General features: G+C 39.9%; 1 non-coding gene across 1 annotated transcript; it reads right to left on the bottom strand.

Annotated features, from left to right (window-relative positions):
• Window positions 1–14352: 14352 nt before the first annotated feature.
• LOC120310311 lies at window positions 14353–14444 on the bottom strand. The gene has a single exon (XR_005557315.1). It is a non-coding gene; the product is annotated as a small nucleolar RNA snoR109 (small nucleolar RNA).
• Window positions 14445–15735: the final 1291 nt, after the last annotated feature.

Raw genomic sequence — 15735 nt, 5'->3', positions numbered from 1 at the left:
AACAAATATTTATTCCAGGAATACTTGGCAGAACTCACGATTCTGTAGTTTCATCTGGATGCTGTACATTTGTCCATTTTCACAGGTAAAATCAGTAATTCCTCCATATTCACTTTAGCCTAGTTACAGATGATGTCCATACATGCAGCATGGTTGGTTTTGCACAAAGACAATTAAACATGAGCTGGCACGTAGCCAGGATATGCTATGATGAACTTAGTAGCCCCTTCCACTGACTTGTTAACATAGGATTCACTGAACACCTAAAACTACATTACCCATAAGCCATCTCTTAAGGAGATAGCGCTTAACCCTTTAAATGCCAAACATTTTAACATACAGTTCTCATCTAAATGGCCGGTCCAGAACACTCCCCACTTGGAAATATAATTTCCACTACTAACTAACTGAAATAAGCAAAAAAACATAGCATTAAAGCATGCAATTCTCATTGCCAACTGACTATTAACTATAGGCAAAACATGGTATCAAAACATGCATAACTATAAGGTAAATATAAAACATGCACAACTATAACAGAGATAAACAAGGTGTTACATCAAACAATGCAATCATGAGGTAAACACAAATACATAGTTTGAGGTTCAATCTTCCAGTTTGGTCTTCTTCAGCAACGGGACCAAATCGGTGATCAATCTGGTACAAGAGTCTTTGAGTCATGATCTGATTCACGTGGCTTTACAATCTCAACTTGGCAAACTAGTCCCTCAGAACTGGGTGGGGCCCGGTGCACGAGTCCCATGGGCCAATAGTTCTGGTATGCGTCCTTGTTTCTCAGCAAGACAAGATCTTCTTCCTGTAGGAAAAACTGGAACAAAAGGAACTTCTGGATCAGAAAAACTGGAACCCAAAAATTTTCAGGAACAAAGGATCCACAAGATACTCAGGAATAGAGGAGATGGAACCACAGGAAACTCAGGAACAGCAGGAGCTGGAACCACAGGAAATCAGGAATAGAAGGAGCTAGAACCACCGAAGGAGCATTGATGATGGCTGCTACCTTTGTCATGAGGGTACCGAGGATCTCATGTGTGGGCGTGGGTGTCTTTCTCAACATAGAGTCTATGATTTTGTGGGGTATGCCAATCATGCACTCCCACACTTCGCTCATGTGAGATGCCTGGGAAGGGTAATTTTTTGCCTTCAGACATTTGTCAATCACTGGGTCATGACAAATACCTTCAATAGTCTGTAGGTTCTTGCAAAGAAATAGTTCTTGGGATGCTAAGACAAGTGATCAAGTGATCAATACTATGTCCAATCTCAGTGTCTCTACTTAGAGGAGGGGTTGAAGCTGACTGGTTCTAGGAATTGGCTAGAAGGTGGTTTCTCTGTCTCTTTGCCCATTGAGAACAAGCAGATGGTCTGGACGGTTGTTTTCTCGTCCTGTCTGAGAAATTTACTGGGTGCCTGAGGTTGAACATTGGCATGTTGATCTGGAGCTAGAAGCATATAGCATTTTGGTGTCTGTGGCATCAGGCTGTCTGAACAAGCCAAGAACTCAGGATCTTTTAGCCAGATCAATTCTGTCAACTGTGTGGCAAGGGTGGGCCACTTAGCTTGGACCACAAGATTATTATCTGTTGGCACATGTTGCCATTGTTTGGGGCTTAAAGATGTTTCAATCTTTTCTGTTCTATTGTCTATATAGACATAGAAGCATCTGCTTTGGTTACAGATGTAACTTGACATCATCTTGCTGTCTGCATAGAACAGTGGTTCTCAACCTGTGGGTCGGGACCCCATTTGGGGTCGAAGGACCATTTCACAGGGGTCGCCAAACAATGCAGTCCAACATTTTTTCCCCTTTTCCTTAGCTGTGCTACTCCCTTTTATTCTATTGGCTTTAAAAAAGTTGAGAACCACTGGCGTAGAAGGTGGTGGACTGTAGCTCAAGGCCTATCATTTTGGTTGTCAGGTTGGTGAGTTTTGCGGCCAATATGGTACCATAGAGTTCTAATCTTGGTACGGTGTGGCCTTGTTGTATTGTTAGTTTCGCCTTTCCCATGACAAAACTGACACTGCAGCTCTCCCCGCTGTAGACTCTGATGTATCATATGGCTGCATTCACCTTCTTGACACATCTGAGAAAGCGTACAATTCTTTCTTTTGTACAGTGACGGGTGAGCTGGAGACATACGTGCACTGCACTTGCCTGCTTTGGAGACAACTTAGGAGTGTACTCCATGATTCCCAGTCTTGTTTCTGTTCTGGCAGACATGGCCTGTCCCAGTGTGTGGTGCTCTAGGAGAACTTGCATAGTAATTCTTACTGGCCTGGAACACTGTTGCTTCCAAAATGGGTTTGGTTGTCACAAGCGTGAAGTGTTCTTGGCGTGCTTTTAGGTGAGGTGCTCCTCCATTACTGAGAATGGAGGTTGTTGAGCTAGTCACCTGGGTTGACGTTTGCAGTTGGTCAACATAGACCGTTCCTGAAATGATCCATTCAGGTTCCATATTAAAGGCAGTTGAGGAGCTTGTTGGGCCTCTGACCAATCTGTGGTAGGCAAAGGTGACAGGGGCGTTTTCTCTCAATGGAGCCAAGCTTTCAACTTCAGGAGTTAGGAACCGTAAGGCAATTGGGGGGAGCTTGTTGACACAGAACTTTCCTGGGATGACCAATCCAGGATTTATGAACTGTGAGCTCCCATCTAGTGGCTGGATGTGGAATCCAGTGGCTTTCCTCCCCACTGTGCTCTGTGACACAGACCACATTTCTTTGCTTGGAGGTTCGCTGGGGAATGATGGGTCGGTACACACTAATGTGCAGTTGATCTTGGCAGATGCTTCTGGGTGCTCTTTGGAGCCATGTTGGGGCTCCTTGGTTGAAGGACGAGTAGAAGCTGCTTGTTGTGGCTGTCCAGAGTCTGGATGCAGGGCTTCCGGGTGCTTGTCACTCTTGTTTGGATGACACTTCTCCTTAGCTTCGCCAGCGTTGGCTGTGTCTTCCGGAGATTCACAGCATTTAAAGCCTACCTTGTACTCTCAAAGTCCAACTTTCTTCCCCAGGGTGTTCGAGGTTCTGATGGTGCTATGCAGGGTTTGCTGTCAGGCTGGGTTGGTACATCTGATCGTTGAGATTCTTCTTCTTACCTACCTGGTGTTGGGGGGCTTGTGGATAACCGCAGTGTTCTTGCCTGTTCCCGTCGAAATGTGCTCTGGTTGTCAACGTAGGCCTGCACGTGGTTATGCTGATTCTCAATCTCCATTTGTTTCAAATTGCGTGAGAAAGTGCTGCTTTAGAGTGTTTTCTGAAGGGCTCTCGCTCTTGCTATTTTAATTTGCTACTTCTTGTTGGCTTTGTATGAGCTCAAGCTCATCTTGAGTAGCCTTTAGTTTTGCCTCCTTTTGAGCTGCTTCAGCCTCCCATTGCGCTGCTTCCGCCTTTCGTTTGGCCTCCATTTCAGCTGCTTCAGCCTCTATCACCGCCAATTCTTTCTTTTTCCACTGTTCCGCTTCTAACATGTGAAAGACTGCATTGGCAGCTTCAGCTCTGATGGTTGCTTGAATGACAGAGCTCTCTGCTTTCAAAGTTCAGGATGCTTGGCTATGACGAGAAGACGCTTTTGAATGGTGGGAGGTGCCTGTAACATGAGATTGTTGTGACATGCTGGAATACGCCTGGGATCATGGTGAGATATGGCGAAAGGGTGAAGCTTTTCCAGAGGCATGAGAGGGGGCAACATGTGATCGCTGGGATGGTGCATGCGAATGGCAGGAAACTTCGGGCTTGGCCCTCTCGACTGGTCTGTCTTTCGTGTAAGGCTCGATCTCCAGGAGGTGATCTATACTTTCCGAAAGCCTTTTACGTTCCTTGTTTAGTAGCTTAAGGCTTTGCATCATGTTATTGTGTGTTGGATCTCCTAGTTGCGACTAGATCCTTTTGAGATGGCATTCGTGATGTATCCATTGCCAGAGAGCCTCTTCCCTATCATCTTCCAATGAACATGCACTTTTGATGGAGAGCTCCTCCTTAGGCACTTGGTAGAGTTTGTGTAATTTCTGCCAGTGCCTTTCATGGTATTCATAACTCGACTCCCATCTTTCCAGATGTGAGCGCATGGCTTCTGTAGGCTTTCTTTCTTGCCTCAGGTCATAGGACACCTGGCATGTCTTTGGCCTCACTAAGGCTTGAGCATCAGTCTCTGTGTACAGGTCAAGGTTAGCTGGTTGCAGCATTTCTCCTTGGCTGGCTGGTTGGGTTATCTCATCTAGGCTGGTTGGTTAAACCCCTTCCTCTAAATCAAGGAGACACTCCACCATGGCTAGGACAGGTTCAGTAAACTTTCTAGCTATTTTGAAGTGAATTCAAATGAACTTCGCTCGTTGACCACTAGGGGTCGCTATCTGGGTAGCCATTTCAGGGAAATTCCTTCATTGGCCATCAGGGTACACTGTTCACGTGAGTGCTTAAGCAAAGTTCACTCTTTGACCACTAGGGGTCACTCTATCTGGATGGGCACTTCAGGGAAATTCCCTCTTTGGCCACCAGGGTACGCTGTTTGCGAGAGTGAATGCTTCAGCAAAGTTCACTCTTTGTCCACTAGGGGCTCTCTTTGTGCGTGTTTAAAAGATTGTGTGGACTTCCTTCTTTAATCACTAGGGGGTGTTTGGAGAAAGGCCAGCTAAATTCTGTCTTCTTAGAACCATGTTGCATGTTGGTGGCCACCTGAAGATTACTGAGCTCCCACTAGCTCCCATAAATTTCCACCTGATCGTTACATTGCAAGCTGTTGACCATCTGGAGAATACTGAGCTCCGACTAGCTCCCGTAAATATCCACCTGGTCGTTATGGCTTTTCTCCTTAATTTGCCCTCAGCAAAGACAACATTAGAGGTGACTGCTTGCATGAGTAATTACTTTGGATGTAATTCACTCTGTGCCCACTAGGGGGTGCTGGTTACTTTGGATGAATTCAGGGAACTTTGCTCTTTGACCATCAGAGACACACTCTGCATAGTTAGAAATTTCAGTGAAGTTTGTTCTTTCACTTCCAAGGGATGCTATTAACTTGGGTTGCTGCAAGCCTGCTATTTGCAGATCAGCTACCAAGGTGGGGGTGCTGTTCTTCCAGCAGGGCTGGTGCTTTGCAAATGTGGATTGGTTGTTTGCAGGTTGCCACTAGAGGGGGTTACTGCATTGCCTATGCTTGAGAGGGGTTTGTCCTGAAACACAATCCTTTAATTCCAAGGGAGGGGGAGGGGAGTCAGTTTGTTCCACCAGATGCTCGGTTACTATGGCAATAGATTAGTTCACCTTTGCTTGGCACTTGGGGCCAGCCGGGACAAATGCTTGTTTTCAAGCAATGCTGAGCTTGCAAGCAGGGGGGGGGCTTGGGCTCATTTGCTCTAAAGATCTTTTAAAACAAATCAATGCAGGTTTCAAATGAGAGATTTCGTAGCCATTCAAAGTTTCTCTCCTTTCAGTTAACCTTGCAAACAAACAACTTCTCTTTCTCTTGCTTTCAAACAAACGATGGTATGAAACACAGATGTTTGCAACAATTCTCTCATCAATGCTAGTTTTGCACAAAGACAATTAAACACGAGCTGGCACATAGCCAGGATATCCTGTGATGAACTTAGTAGCCCCTCCAAGTGACTTGTTAACATAGGATTCACTGAACAGCTAAAACTACATTACCCATAAGCCATCTCTTAAGGAGATAGCACTTAATCCTTTAAATGCCAAACATTCTAACATACAGTTATCATCTAACTGGCCGGTCCAGAACAAACCTAATGTTGCAAAAGAGAAAAATATGGGAAGAAGAGAAAATCAAGGAAAGCTGTTATGTAGAGTACGATAAGATAGAAATTGACTATCATTGATTGTTGTGAAATCTGAACCCAGACAACATGCTGTTTACTAAGCACCAGGTTGTTAGATTTAAGAATATCAATAAAATATATATATTAAAAAATATGATTGACTTAAACTGAGACAGATAAATGAGGTGCTTCTGAAGTTACAGTACAATGTCCCTTGGAAGTTATGGACAAATACAAATAAAAGATTAGGCATTCCAGACCATAGATATATGAGGGTATGGAGTTTAAACTACCCTGTTATCAGGTGGAAATTATACAGCTCCTCTACCCAGACCCAGAAAAGCCTCAACTGAGCATCACAATAGGAGAATGGCATATTTGATTCTGCAGAAAACCATCTCCCCTTGTGGTACACAAGGTAAAGGAAAGGGAGGAAAACAGTTTGGAGCTTCTTTACTTTTTTGTAGGATTAGGAAGTAATAACCTATCATTCAAATTTGATTGTATGTATCTATGGGTTAACCCATGATGCTTAAGAAGCTCATTCCTGCTCTTAATGCTGCTATTTTCTGCAAAAAAGTGAACAAGTACAAGAAGGCTTTTTTCTTTATGATTTTTTTTCCTTGCTGAAGAAAAGGGTGTAATGATTCCTATTTCCTCTTACAAAATCCAATACCAAATCCACAATAAAAATTGGTTTACTGACCAGCATATTAGATTAATATTAGATTTATATCAGGACATGCATAAATTTTACAAGTATTGAGAAATGGCTGTGTTGTGGAATTCACCAAGGAAACTGGATCCTTTTCCATATTGACTAAAGTATGTTTGATTGGTAACTTGATTAGGTGATCTGATATTGCTTAATATTGCCTAATTCTTCTATTTTACCTAGATTTTATTAAAATGGATGGATGAAAACAACTTAATGGCCAGGGTTGCCCAATTGGTATTTTGAAAGAGACAGATCCATCTGAAGTTCACATCCTTGAAGACATAAATTGTAATATTCAGTGACTTAATAGATCAGGGGGTTTCCTTGCTGGCAAAAGCCAATTTCTAAATAGGCTGCTAACCACCTAAGAGCTTTACCAAGCTTCTTTTTTTCCTTAGCTGTCCAAAAACAGTTCCTGAAATGACCAATGTGTTCTTGCTAGGCAGCTGTTAAATCTGCCATTGTCTTACAAAGATCTAACAAAAGTGGGACTTTGCAATCACCTTTAGAGCAGATGGTGTTAGAGTTCTAGAGCAGAACATGGAAATTTGTGTTGTACTCCCAATTTAAGCACAAAATCTAGATGGGGAACTTTGGCCCAGTCCCTCTCCCTCAGTCCCAGGAAAGAGATGGCTTGGCGAACCTAGCAAGCCCTTTCTGAAAAGCTATCAGGAGTCAAGATTGACTCCAAGGCATTAAACAAACAAGATAAGGAATGTATTATAATAGAAAGAAACCTCTAACTCAGGGGTGTCAAACTGCTGGCCCGCAGGCCAGTTTCATCATACCGGAGCCACACCCTCCCCATTGCCGGCAATGACGAAAAACCTCCAATACGTCGCGCAACATCATGTGACGTCGTGAGTTTGACATGCCTGCTCTAACTACATAGATCCAGGAGTGCGGGAAAGGCTCAACAATTCAGAAAGAGAAAAAAGGTGAGAAATCAACCACCTCCCCAAAATCTGCCCAGTCAAGATACTGAAATGAGCGAGATGAATCCTGAGGGGAAATATCTCTCTACCTCCAAGATTTCCCCAACTCTTCCTGTGATTGGGTGACTACCAGTGGCCTGATTACAAACTTTGCTCTGATTGAGCATCAAGCCTGTCACTCATAGAAATCCAGACTCCTCTTCCCACCTCACAGAAATGATCCTAAAAATGTCAAGTCATAAATTCACTCAAAATGGCTCCTTATTAAAATACATTAAGTTGCTTATTTAGCTCTGATCACTATATTTAAGTAAAGCTTGTGCAGTCCTTCTTATGGAGGGAAGTAAAGCAAATTGAAGGAAGAAGATAGTTTCAAATACTTTTAACTCCCCCCTTGCTATGATGATTTGCATAAAAGAGCTTTTCTTTATCTGTCTCACATAATTGACTAAAAGAGAGGAAGAAGGAAGGCGTAAATATATCTGAGAAGTTTTATATACAAATATATTTTATTCTTTATGCTGTTTCCATCTTCTTTTAAAATATTACCAGAATCCACAATGGTCTGAGAATCAGTTTCTCCGCTAGATAATTGACAATAAACAGAAACTAAGTTAATCAACTAAAATTAGCAACCTTCCTCAAACTCTCAAATCAATTTTGAGCAACAAAGATGATTAGAAATCTGGAGGCTAAAACATATAAGGACCGATTGTGGAATTGGGTATGTCTAGTTTAATGAAGAGAAGGACCAGGGGGGACATGATAGCAGTGTTCCAATATCTCAGGGGCTGCCACAAAGAAGAGAGAGTCAAGCACCTGAAGGCAGGACAAGAAGCAATCTAGAACTAAGGAGAAACTTCCTGATAGTTAGAACATTTAACTAGTGGAACAAGTTAATTGCCTCCAGAAGCAGTGAATGCTCCAACGCTGGAGGTTTTTAAGAAGAGATTGGACAGCCATTTGTCTGAAATGGTATAGGGCAGTGATGGCGAACCTATGGCACGTGTGCCAGAGGCGGCACTCAGAGCTCTCTCTGTGGGCACGCGTGCTGTGCCCTGGAGATGGCAAAGGACTGGCCCCGCCACCCTGGCCCTGCCCACCCAGTCTGCCATGACACCAATGGCCACACCCACCCAACACGCGGTGATAAATAAGTGGGTTTGGGGTTGCAGTTTGGGCACCGGGTCTCTAAAAGGTTCGCCATCACTGATATAGGATTTCCTGCCTGAGCAGGGGGTTGGAGTAGATGATCTCCAAAGTCCCTTCCAACATTATTATTATTATTATTATTATTATTATTATTATTATTATTACTCAGACCTAATCCACTACCCAAATTACTCTCTCTCTGCTTTTTCTCATCCTTGCTTTTGATGCTTTAGAGCATTGTTTTTTGAAATTCCAGATGCTTTTGATAGATGCTTCAAGCTATTCCTGAGTATCTAGATAAGGTAATTCCAAGGTTATTTATAGATATTTCAATCCATTTTTGGCATCTTGTTTAGATGCTTTAGGACTTTCCTCCAGGTTTTAACAAGGTTTGTAAAACCAGTTTTCTAGAAGTGAAGTGGGTGCTTCAGAAGAAGAGAGACTTTCTAGAGATCATTGAAGCCATTATAATATATTCTTCACAGGTCTTTCAAAACACTGCTTTCAGAGGTCTTCTATTGATTTTTTTTAAGCCATCCATTACTCTAGAGTTCTGTAGACCCTGAGTGCCTTTAATAGATGGTTCAAACATTCCTGAGTACCTAAATAGGGTGCTTCAGATCCTTCCTCTACAATGTTATTTATAGGTATTTCATACTATTTTTTGTTTAGATGCTTCATGATCATCTTCTTCTAAGTTGCTCAAGGATTTTCGAAGCCATTTTTCCAGGACTGATCTTGGTGCTTCAGAAAATAAGGTTTTCTAGTGATCATTGAAGCCATTGTGATGTATTCTCCACAGGTCCTTCAGAACATTGCTAGTTCAGATTCGCTATTGATTTTTCAAGCTGTAGGGGTCAGCAGCTATCCAAAGAACTTGAGGTTCCAAGGGGGCAAATCAGGAGACTCACGCGGAGGTTTCCAAGTCATACAGAACTTTATTTGGCCAATTGAAGTTGCTAGGTGGAACACTGTCTGAAACACTGGCAACTGTGTTCAGAAGTGCCACATAGTGGTCAGTTAGGCAATTCTATTTATATACAGATAACAACCAATCACATGGTGGCACTTGTTGGCACACAGAATGTTAACCAATCATCTTTCATTACTTTCCTGCTCTTTCCCCTGTCTCTGGGTCTGTGTACATGATCTTCCTACCTTCACAAAATGGCATCCCTAACACAAGCACAGTGTACAGAAGCAAAATGGAAGTCGTTATGCTAATAACAAGAATAACCTTTTATATAATTCCCTTTCTTAGGCTACCTCGAGATTGCCTCAGATTTCTATAGAACTTGAATGCTGTTAATTAGATGCTTGAAGCCATTCCTGCACATTTAGATGTGATGTTTCTGGCCTTTCCTCTTGGAGATGATTTATGGTTACATCCAGCCACTCACTCACATCCTCCCTAGATGCTTCAGGACATTCCTTCTGAAGATTTATCAGAGATGCTTTAAGCTATTCGTCAGGGTGTGTTTTGATGTTTAGAAGAATCCTCCTTCAGGCTTTTCAGAGATTTTTGGAGATATTGCCTAGATTCTTTGGATTTTTGATTTTGAGATTGCCTGCAGAAGCTTTACACCATTTCTTCTTCAGTTTATTTTCTAGCATTAGAAGTACCATCTTTTCAAGATTTTCTTTCTTATCTTCTGGTTTTTTAATATCTGCACTTGTTTGTCAAACACTCTCCTTCTATTCCCTACCTGTCAGAACTAAAGAAGCTTCTTAGATGAGAAGCAAAATGTTTTCAAAGGAAAAAAAATCAAGAAAATTCAGTTGCCTTTTGAAAAACATCTTTGGGATGATTACAACTGTACAAGACATAATTCATTAACCTCTTTCTCTCTTTTATATTTTAGTGTTTGTGGGATATTAATTTCAATATTTGGTCAGTTATTGAAAAGTATTTTATATAACATTTAACTAACAATAAGTGACATTGTCCTAAAACATCCGTTGTAATTTATGTATTGACAAGATGATATTTGTACTTAGTAATACTGATAGGTTTGTGTGCAGAAGCAAGAATAGTAACAGTATGATAGAAACTAAGATTAATTTTATTATTTTGGAATTTTTTTACAGAATTATGAATACTTATTTATTTTTAAAATTTATTGTCCATGGTAATTCATGGCAGCTTACAGTTACATCTTAGTTAAAACAAAAATGTTAAAATCAAACCTTAAGACCAAAGACACATGGGGAGAGTGGGGGTAGAGGTGGGATCTGTTATTACTCAATCAACCACCTCCATTGCGCTGATCTCGCACTGGGGTCCCAAGCTGACTGGCACAGAATGTCTCTAGGCTTTTATGAAAAAATATGGGGGTTGGGGTTGGGGTCCCCTCACATTGGGGACCAAGTTGTTCCAGAGGGCAGGGAAGGCTTTCCTCCTGGATCTCACAAGCCAAGACACTCGGGCTGACTGGACCCACAGCCAGGGCTGTTTTTGTCATAGAATGCCCAGAAGGGAGTTCCGGCACCTTTTTGGGATGGAACCTTGTAGGGTAGGCAAGGCGGGTTGTATGACGTATCTGAGTTCCGGCACCTTTTTTTTTTTTTTTAGAAAAAAAAAGCACTGCCCGCAGTGGCCTCCTCTAATGGCCAATCCCAGTGGGATGAGATGATCCTTCAAGTGACCTGGACCCATGCCACTAAGGGCTATTCATTATACAGTAATATTTAATATAGCTGTTCAGATGTGGCCTCTAGAAGTGATGAATTTTCCGGCTCCAGCTTATGAGAAGTAATGTTTACTCTACTCCTATAATCAATGTTGGGATGATGATTAATGCGCAGTAAAATGAGAAATAATAAACAGAAATTTGTCTATTAGGTAACTGCTTATTATGCTATGAATATCAAGTTTCACTTTTATTTATTTGCTTATATTTATATCCTGATTTTTCTGTGATGCAGTCAAAACTTGGGACAAACACTCAGACCTCAAATTATTTAAACCCTTTTTAAAAATGATATGAGAATTAAGATTATTGTAAGAATAGTCTTATAAACCCAATAATAGAGGCTAAGTTAGCAGAAGGAAACCAATAATGATATAAGTTCTTTTCAATTTTTATTTATTGTATACAATTGCCTTCATTTACTATGTATGACCAGAAGAGGGAGTTAGGGGGAATTTAATATGAAATTCTGGAAGAGAAAGTCAGGGTTACTTTCTAAAAATATCTCACCTATTCAGCTTTTCCTCAAAATATTCACAGAGTTCCTGTTTCTTTCTAAGTTGGCAGCTAATGATTTTAATAAGTTTCTTTTTTTTTTTTACATCAGAGCTCTTCCATGTCCACCAACAGATCAGAATTTATTACTGTCATTCTGTAAAATATCAAGATGAGAATGAAAAGAGCCCAATTTTACCTGAATCATTAAAACTTCTTAAATTAAAAAAATATTTAAAAATACTTTGATTGTGATGGTTAAATGTATCCATGAGTTTTAATTAATTGCTTTGCTATTTTTTATTTTAACAGCCAGCAATCTCTCCTAATAGAAATCAATGCTTTAATGATTTATTGGGTACGTTAGAAATGCTCAGTAAACGTGACAAATCAATAAATTTTCCCAAACTGTAGCTATTTTGCCACTATACTTAAAGTTTTTGATTAATTACTTCAGCATTCATCATTATATTTATAAGAGTTTGATTATTTAAATACATTAATGATTTTTACTTCAGTATTTAGCATAGATTTTCTTAATCTATTCATAGATGCAGGGAGTCTTTAGATCTTAACACTCTTTTAACTTACATTCCAAAAAAGATGCAAAATAATCCAAAATGATTTCCAAAAACTAAGAAAAATTATGGATGTAGAGTATAGGAAAAATCATGGCAGTTGCAAAGAACAACTTATATGATCTCACAAGAATAATTACTTTCCAGACTTGCACAGAGGTGCTACAGATGTGCTCCTGCAATTTCTGAAACAATTTTTTAGAATCACATGCAAAGCACTACACAGTCCTGCTAAAAAGAGCTTTGGATTATATGAAAGTAGACAGTGTTTCAACTGTAATGAAACTGCAATTATTTATACGTGCAAAGTCTGAATGGAATACAAGTAGTCCTCAACATACGACTATAATGGAGCCCTGAATTACAGTTGCAAATGGTTGCAGTCGACTATAATGGAGCCCTGAATTACAGTTGCAAATGGTTGCAGATACCTATGTGATTGGAAGTAATTTTCCATCCTTTTTTTGCAAGTTGTCATTAAGCAAATTCATTCATTTAAATAGATGGGAGTTGTTGTTTTTTTACCAAAAAACATGATGTACCATGACTGTAGAATGCTACAATGACCTGCTTGATATGTGGTCACATCATCACAGGGGTAAGCAGCATGACTGTTTACAATGGCCTGGAGTGCTTTATGATTGGTTGTTTAAGTGGGGACTAGGGAAAGGTAAATTGCTTTAAGAATATTAGTGTGGGCATATTAATCATCCTTGCTACCATCCCTGACCTTTGCTGAGTTGAATAAAAAGACTGATGGAGAGGTCCACAGTCTACTTGAGTTTCATCAAATCCAAGCACAATTCTTCTTCACACTTCACATCCCAACCTAGCTTGGTGGAGGAGGGATGGGTTAAGGCTATTTAACCTAAACATGTCATTTAAAAGATTTTATAGATCCTTTTGATCTTAAGAAATTGGGGTTTGTTTGTGCAATTTGAACCTTAGAGTCTATAAGATTCAGAGATTTTCTTTGCAAGACTGAACAGAAGAAATTATGTCAGATCACACCATCAATGAGTACAATTAGCACGTTTAATGGATTGATAAGGTATATGCTCGCGTCTGTTTCTTTAGTTCAATGGCCTTAAAAGTGATGAGCTAGCAGTATCTCCATTTTATCTTGATGAGAACATTTATATTGTATTGCTCAAAATTTTTGGATTCCCCCATTATACCACAAAACCCATTAAGAAAATGATGGAAGCCAGTCTTTGATGAAAATAGTGGTCCAAAATAAAAATAGATTTAACTTTATTAATTGCTAGGATTAGTTACAAGAAATCTGGCCCAAAGTTTGTTCTGTCAATTTTAAGTAGCCCTGATGTTCATTTTTTTTTAAAAAAAAATAACTGAACTAGAGCTATAGAAAACTGTATTAATTTAAATATGAGTAGAATTGGCTTTTTGTAGATCTATCCATGCCCCACTTTGGACAATCTCCAGATTGTTTAGAACTGTCTAGAACAGACATGTCAAACTCACAACATCACGGGACATCGCGCTTTTTTCCCCATTGCCAGCAATAGGGTGGGTGCAGTTTCCTCTTGACATGTCCGGCCTGTGGGCCGGCAGTTTGACATTCCTGGTCTAGAAGGATATTGTAGAATTACTTTCCTGCCATCCACTAACTAACCTATGAATGATCCTAAATACTGTCTTAACTGTTGCTTAACCTTGCAAACTGTCCAGTAATCCTGACAAACCCCAAGAAATTACAACTAATTTAAAGTCCAAGCATTATCCAACAATGAAATCCTTGAGCTTTTTCCAAGTGAGAATCCACAGAGCTCCTCAACCTAAACATCAGAAAGTTATATTAGGAAGCTAGATTTTTGGCAATGGTTTGTTCTCCAAGCTTGTTTCAATATAGTTTCTAAATGTTTGGTTACCAAACATCCTCAGCAGGATTTTCTTGTCCTGTTCTCCTTAGCTTAAACGTGTCTTGCTTGCCAGTGTGGACAGTTGGTAAATTCTAAGGAGCTATATTTAAATTCTGAGCAGCTGATTGGTTCTCTTGTTGATTGGTATTAATCAACAACAGAACCAATCAGCTGCTCAGAATTTAAATATAGCTCCAAACAAACAATCGCATGACTTACTGACCACACTGACACACAAGACATTTATAAGCTAAGGAGAACAGGACAAGAAAATCTTGCTTATGTTACCTAATTGGGTAATGAAACATTCAGAAACTATGTTGAAACAAGCTTGGAGAACAAACCACTTCCAAAATCTAAAACCGGAGCTACAAGTATTTTCTATTACTTCAAAGCTAGATTTTTCTTTATGGCTTGCAATTGTTTCCTTAAGAAAAGACACCTTGGCAGTGATGTAACAGCTAATTATAGAAGAGATGCATCTCATGATGTATAAAAAACATTCGCACATCTTCAAAGCTTGTTTAATTGGTAGAATGTCTATTCTAGTTTTAAGCTAGAACAGTCTGGAAGAAGGCAATGGCAAAGCATGGGTTTGTCATAGGTTGACCTTGATTTGAGGTCTTTATTTCCTAAATCTGTGAGCACATTTCCATTATTTCAGTTCAGTGGTGTCTCTGTTGCACTAGAGAGAATTAGAAAAGTTAAGATATAGCTGTCCTATTCAATTAATCACTTGAACTCCTTAAGGTTGGGACATCCTTGCAAAATGCTAAGCTTCTCTCACCCTATGCCTTTTTTGAGGGCTAAGTCATTCCTACTGCTTATTCCTCTTCTCTTGTTCTGCTTGGGATCTCATTCCATTTACTGTGATATTAAAACTGAGACTCCTGTGTCAGAGACAATACAACATTAACATATGTAGGCTGAACTCTTCCTAATACTACCTCACTGTGCTACCGTTCCTTCAAACAAATCCAGGTGTTGTTTTTGTATCTTTTAAGTGTGCAGTTTGCTTTTTGTATGTAGGATCACTACCCAAAAGAATAATAATAATCCCTTACAATGTAATTTGAATTGCTAAGAGATCAACTATCTTGAGATCAGCAAGAGAACTTCTCAAAACCTTTAGAAAAAAGATTTCCTGAGGTCATCAAAATAAATTTCAAGATCCTTCCAAGATCATTAAGAGAAGAACTGTCTGAGATCAGTTCTAATAACTAGACTTTATTCTATTTCTAAATAGACTAATAACAACTTTAAATCTAATGGCTGTTCTGGCAGGAAATTATGAGAGTTGTAGGTCAGGCATTCCTAGAGACAAATCATTTGCAAAGTTGTACCTTAGCAGTGAAGTGCTAACAAACCATAATGGAAGAAAAGTTAGAGCTATATTCCAACATTTGGAAATTATGCTGATGAAAATGGTGATGACTCAGGAATCCAGTAACTGGAAAAAATTCTTGTTGATGTATTTGCATTTTTATATATT

Source organism: Crotalus tigris, unplaced genomic scaffold (genome assembly GCF_016545835.1).
Source record: "Crotalus tigris isolate CLP2741 ecotype Arizona unplaced genomic scaffold, ASM1654583v1 scf7180000018163.671504, whole genome shotgun sequence".
In the NCBI taxonomy this organism is placed as follows: domain Eukaryota; kingdom Metazoa; phylum Chordata; class Lepidosauria; order Squamata; family Viperidae; genus Crotalus; species Crotalus tigris.
This window is presented reverse-complemented; position numbering and strand designations above follow the sequence as displayed.